The following is a 5,696-nucleotide window of genomic DNA, read 5'->3' as shown; positions in this document are numbered from 1 at the left end:
AGGCTGCACCGAGAGCGGCCGCGGGTCCTCGAGGGACCAGCCACGGGCCGGGTCTGCACGGCCTCTCTCCCTGGAGGGACAGGAAAGCCCCAGACCCCGCCTCACCCAGGTCTGCACTGGAGGGGGAGGCTCCACCCCCCTTCCTGTCCTTGGTGGTGGAGTGCGGGTCGGGGAGGGTGGTGACGAAGCTTGTGCTCTGAGCTCTCCAGGGAGAGGTGACGCCATGTTCTGGAAGTAGCCTGAGGGGCCGAGTCTGCCACCTGCTGATGTGACCTTCCCTGAGTGTCTGAACCCTTGAGGCATCTGCAGTCCGTGCACGGATGGACAGGGGCCTGGTGACGTCCACCCGGAGGTCAGGCCTGCGGCTCCCAAGGCTCCTTCTATGAGCTGTTTGGGGAGTGGGGACAGGGAAGGGCAGGAGAGAGGGGGGACAGACCCCTCAAGTCTCTCAGGCCTGGGATCTCCCTGGAAAGGAACGGGGTGAGAGGCCACACTCGGGCCATTATCCCGTGAAAGCTACGTGACATTCAGATCCCGTGTCCGTCGGTTTTACTGGCACACAGCCGCTGTCACTCACACGGGGACCGTCTGTGCTGCTTCTGTGCCGCAGCCGTGCCGTTGAGAAGCTTCGAGAGACCGCAAGGCCCAAGCGACTTTCCGCCGCTCGGAGGACGTCTCCGAACCAGGGTAGCAGCAGTTTCTGCAGTGGGACCAGCACGTCCCCCCACCCCGGCTGTTTGTGGAATAATCCCGGCATCGCCCCGGCCTCACCCCGAAAGGGCCGGATCCTGTCAGGGCAGCGTCGGCCGTGTCTTGCCCTTCACCCCCACGAAGGTGATGCGGAGCTGGGCCTCGGCCCCCACCCCCAGGCCTGGAGGCCACCGCCCCCGGGTGCAGGCAGGTGGCCAGGGGAGGAAGGGCGACCTGCAAGAGGAAGTGGACCGTGGTGGAAACGTTCGCTGCCGTTTGCCGAAGGGACTGCTCATTCCATTGCTCTTGGTCCAGACTTACCTCATCTGATTCATGTACTAAATCAAAATTGGGCCATTCGGGGTCCAGAATGCCCCCTGCCTCACAGCACTGCGCGCATGCCTTCCCAACCACTCCCCCAAACACCAGCAAGGACTCGAAAGGCTAAGTTCCTGATGATTGATTTATTTATTATTTGTTTGTTTGTTTATTTATTTATTTTAGGCGAGGCAACCCTTGGTTGACCTCACAGATTGCAAGGACCTGGTCAGCTTACAATCCCTTATTTTTTTATTTTTCACGCCTACAGCACCTGGTCTTCCTAGGTGGTCTCCCATCCAAGGACTAACCAGGCCCGACCTCGCTTAGCTTCCAAGATCAGACGGGGTCGGGCGCGTTCAGGGTGGCAGGCCATAGACGGCTGATTTATTTTTGAAGCAAAATGGTTAAAGTACAAGAAATAAATGAGCACAATGTTTATATTTTCTCAGAGTGAAGAGGTATTCTCTGTGCATAGCATAAAGGCAGAAACTATACGGATTAGGAATTAAGAATTAAAATTGTTGCATGACAAACTATACGGATTAGGAATTAAGAATTAAAATTTTTGCATGACAAACTATTCCATGAACAAAACAGAATGGCACATGATTTTGGGTGGAGGAATTTCAGCCTTTATGACATAATACGGTGATGTAACCATCGGCCTGAACTATAAAGAGAGTTTTCAAATGACCGAGAGCAAGACAGGCACCTGGGCCGATCCTGTCAGGTGCCCCCCCCACGCCCACTTAGCACCAGCCCCCGAGCCTCTCATCTGGGCCTGCCCCCTCCTGGCCTGTGTCCTGGGCCTTTGTGCCCGCATCCCCACCTCCCACCAGCAGCCTTAGCAGTGCCTCACGGAGCTGGGGGTCAATTCATTAGCTTTGTCACTCTTGGGAGGGGTACCCTATCCTGGGAGACAGGAGCAAGTGGCTTAAAAAGCCCCCCTCGGGCTGCCTTCTCTCTCCAGATTGCAAGGTCCTGTCCCCCGGTGACTTCTCGCTGGCCTCACTCCCGGTGGCCCCTGCCCGCCCCAGGGTCCTGTCCCCCGGGTGGGAAGCCTCCTCAGAGAGCGCCTTTTCCCTCCTGGGTCCAGCTCACGTCCCAGGGAGGACACTAACTGGCCGGGACTGAGTCATCCTGAGCCAATCACAGCGGCAGGCACTGATTGGCCAGGCCGTCTGTCCCTTGAGCAGAGGAGGCGGGGTCGGCCCAGGAGAGCCTCGCCAGGTGAGCGCGGGTGTTGGGACTCAGCGGGTGTTGGGACTCACTGGAGCACGCCCTGGGCTCCTCGCACCGGCAGGAGGTCCTGTCCATGTAGCCTGCTGAGCGTTCCAGCAACCTGTCCTCCCACAGCAGGGAGGAGGGGCTGCTGCTGCTCCCAGCCCCGGAGGGCAGGTGACCTTCAGAGCCCAGGCCGGGTGCTGGACCCGGGCCAGGCCCCTGCCCTTCCTCTGCCACCTCGGGAAGCCCAGGCCAAAGGCAGGAGGGACCCCTCAGCCAGGTCAGGCTTAGGGGCGGGCCTGGGGAAAGAGGGAGGACCCTCTGCCCCATCCCGGGCCTGGCTGATGGCCCTGGAGCACCAAGGTCCAGCACCAGCGTCTGGGGAGAGCTGGGATGGGTTTCTCGCCAACATGACAAAAGGGCCAGAGGCCAACCCAGGGGACACTGGAGGCCAGTGCTGAAAGAACTCAAAGGCCCTGCTCCCCACACCCGGTCCCTGGCCTAGCCAGCTGGGGGGGGTCTCCTGCTCCCCCAGACCCCACCACACTCCACTGGGGGCAGCAGAAAGTTGTCCAAAAATTATAAAGCCACAGCCAGCAATCTGTGCCAGCCTAGACCAGTGACCCTGGATGCATAGGACACTGAGGACAGGACGGACGAGTGGCTGGCTGGACCTGGCAAGCAGCCCTTGCCCAAGACAGCCCAGACACACGCAGCCTCTTCGAGCCCGACCCCAGCCAAGGGGCTCCCTCCCTGGGACCTCGGGGGGCCAGGAGAAGGGAGGTGCTCCCCTCTGGGGAGCCCACGTGGGGGACAGTTCCCTGGGGCTGCCGGGGCTCCGGGTGCGTGGGTGCCCCGGGGCGTCTGCAGAGCTGCGCGGGAGGCGGTAAAGCTCGCGGACAGCGAGGGCGGAGATGGGGCAGCGCGGGAAACGCCGAGAACCGGCCGCTCCGTGTGTCCGGCATGGCCTCATTGTCATCGCCCAGCGCCCGGCTGCGCTGGCTGTGCCTCTCGGCTCTCTCAGGGCGCGAGGCCCGGGGCGGCTGGAGCCCCTCTGCTCACCCAGTCACCTCTCAGCACGTGGCGGCCCTCTGTCCAGCTGTCTTTGCTGATGACACGAGGTCATCTCATTACTTATTAGGCTGTCTGAGGAACAGAGAGGCTGGGACTGGCTGAGCATCTGTCCCCACCGAGTGGGACCCCAGCAGCGGGCATGCAGCCTGTCGGGGACCCAGGGCCAGGCCACCCAAACGCTGTGAGCTGGGAACCATGACAGAAGTGCCCCACAGCAAACGGAGGCGGAGACAGCACGGGCTCCATCAAGCAGAGCTGGCCGGGTGCCGTGCACACGCCTGTGACAGACGCCTTTCCATTCTCTCCCGAGGCAACAGCAGCGTTTGTCTGGGGGGCACCCTTGATTCAGCCAGCCCCTGCCGGGCGTTGGTGCACAGGTCAGCATGCAGAGGCGTCCCCCTGCCTCCCCTCACCCACCGCGGGCCCGGGCGGGGCAGCCCTCCTAGCACCGAGGATCTTAAACATGACACAGAGGCCGCTATTTCTGGCAGGCCCGGGCACTTGGTTCCCTGCCCACACTCCCGCTAGAAGCAGAAGTTCTGCATAAAACATGAGCGGTGTTTGCTCAGACGCTGAGCGAGCGGGCAGGTGAGGAAGGAACACTCACGGGCTGAACCTGGAGTGTGCGCAGGTGCCTGGGGAGCTGGGGGCAGGCTGCGTGCCTGCGGGGCACTCGCTAGATGGCAAACTCGAGTTGAGCTTGGCCTGGAGGCGCAGGCGGGAGAGGACATGCTGAGGGCAGTCTAGTGGGAGAACCCTGCCCTCCACGCGGGGGTGGGCCGGAACAGCACCCCGCCCCCACCCCCCGGGGACTGTCAGTCTCTAGTTGTGGCAGAGTGGAGGAGAAAACCTCTCTCTTGAGACTCGTGACCACCAGCCGCCCTCATGATATTGGCATCCCAAATTCATACCACCTGAGGGTCCAAAGCCCAGAACATCGATGGAAGTGGCTTCAGGTGGGTGGTGACTGCAACCCGACCTCAGGGGCTCCCACAGGGAAGAGTCACAAAGCACACAGGCAACGAGGGGCCACATGTGAGCCAGAAAAGCCATGGGCAGCAGAAAATGACTCACAAATGCTCTACTGTGGGGTTCTCAGGGCAGAAGACCATCTGGTAAGCTTGGGATACGTAGGTATATTGAAAGAGATTTAACATATGAATAAAAGGTGCGTGGCCATAAAAAGGGACCAAGCCAAACTGAGAAAAACCAAATGGAATTTGGTCAGGTGGAGTTAAAGAAAGAATCAGTGAAATGGAAGATAGGGCTGAAGAAATTATCTCTAATTCAGCAGAAACAAAAACTTGGAAAACAAGAAGAGTTCACAAGTAAAAGGAAAGAAAGACTCAAATGTGTGCAGTGAAGCCTAAAAAGTAGACTAAGAAAACACACATGACAAATATCAAGCAAGATAAAGCGAATGTAGACTATGCAGATGGCAGGGCAGGGCTGACTCAGACCTGGCAGCTTGAGCAGGCGACTTACACAACCAGTGAGACGCGGGACACAGAGCACACAGCTTGACACTCGAAGGGAAGAGGCGGAAGGGGCGAGGACCGTCTCCTCTATTCAAAGACGGTAAAAAGGAGAGAGAAAGAAACGGGAAGGGAGGTGAACATCAAGTTTAAAACAGAGCAGTGCGGTGCCAACAATGCCGAAAGCCAGTCTTTGAGGGTGACGGATGGAGTCAGCAAGATCCTGGTCCCGATCAAGGCAAAGGGAGGCACAGACAGCTGGTGCTGGCGCTGGGGACAGAAGGCGGGACCGCACCAACCCCAGGGAGTGCAGAGGGGTGCCGCGAATCATTTTATGCTGACATAAAACAAAATTCTAGAGAACTATGGAAACAAAAGTCAATGAAGAAATAAGTCGTGTTGTTCTATAAACATTAGGTAAATGGGATCAGTGGATAAAACCTTTCAGAGAACACCTAGATGGCAAGGTTTACCAAGAGTTAGAAAGAAAGAATTCTAATCTAAAAATGTTATTTCAGGGTATATAAAAAGGATATTTTTAAAAAGCTTATATCATAATGGTAAACTTTGAAGGCCTCCCTTAAGATCAGACAAGGCGGAGGTGCCCGCTGTCACAATTCTAGCCGACACCGCGAGACCTAGGAGAGGCTCACAGGGAAGAGACAAAAGATGGCTTCAACACATAGGGTTTTCATTTCTCGTGTAAATGTAGGCATCCCAGGGCTGGAATGGGGCTCCTTCCCCTTTTTATCCTGCTGCACAGTCTCCTCAGCCCTTGGTTGCTAACTCAGAGGCTCAGGGGGCTGCCCACATGCCGGCCATCATATCTGTATTCCAGCCGCCTGGAGAAAGGGAAGTGAAAAGGAAGTATGTCTGCTCTGTTTGGCCACTTCCACTTCCACCCCACTGGCC

At 58.0% G+C, this 5,696-nt stretch overlaps 1 pseudogene; it reads right to left on the bottom strand.

Annotated features, from left to right (window-relative positions):
* Positions 1-1,270: 1,270 nt before the first annotated feature.
* LOC111729995 lies at positions 1,271-1,388 on the bottom strand (annotated as a pseudogene).
* Between the last annotated feature and the right edge of the window lie 4,308 nt (positions 1,389-5,696).

The sequence above is a fragment of the Pteropus vampyrus genome, unplaced genomic scaffold (assembly GCF_000151845.1).
Source record: "Pteropus vampyrus isolate Shadow unplaced genomic scaffold, Pvam_2.0 Scaffold296, whole genome shotgun sequence".
Lineage (NCBI taxonomy): Eukaryota > Metazoa > Chordata > Mammalia > Chiroptera > Pteropodidae > Pteropus > Pteropus vampyrus.
This window is presented reverse-complemented; position numbering and strand designations above follow the sequence as displayed.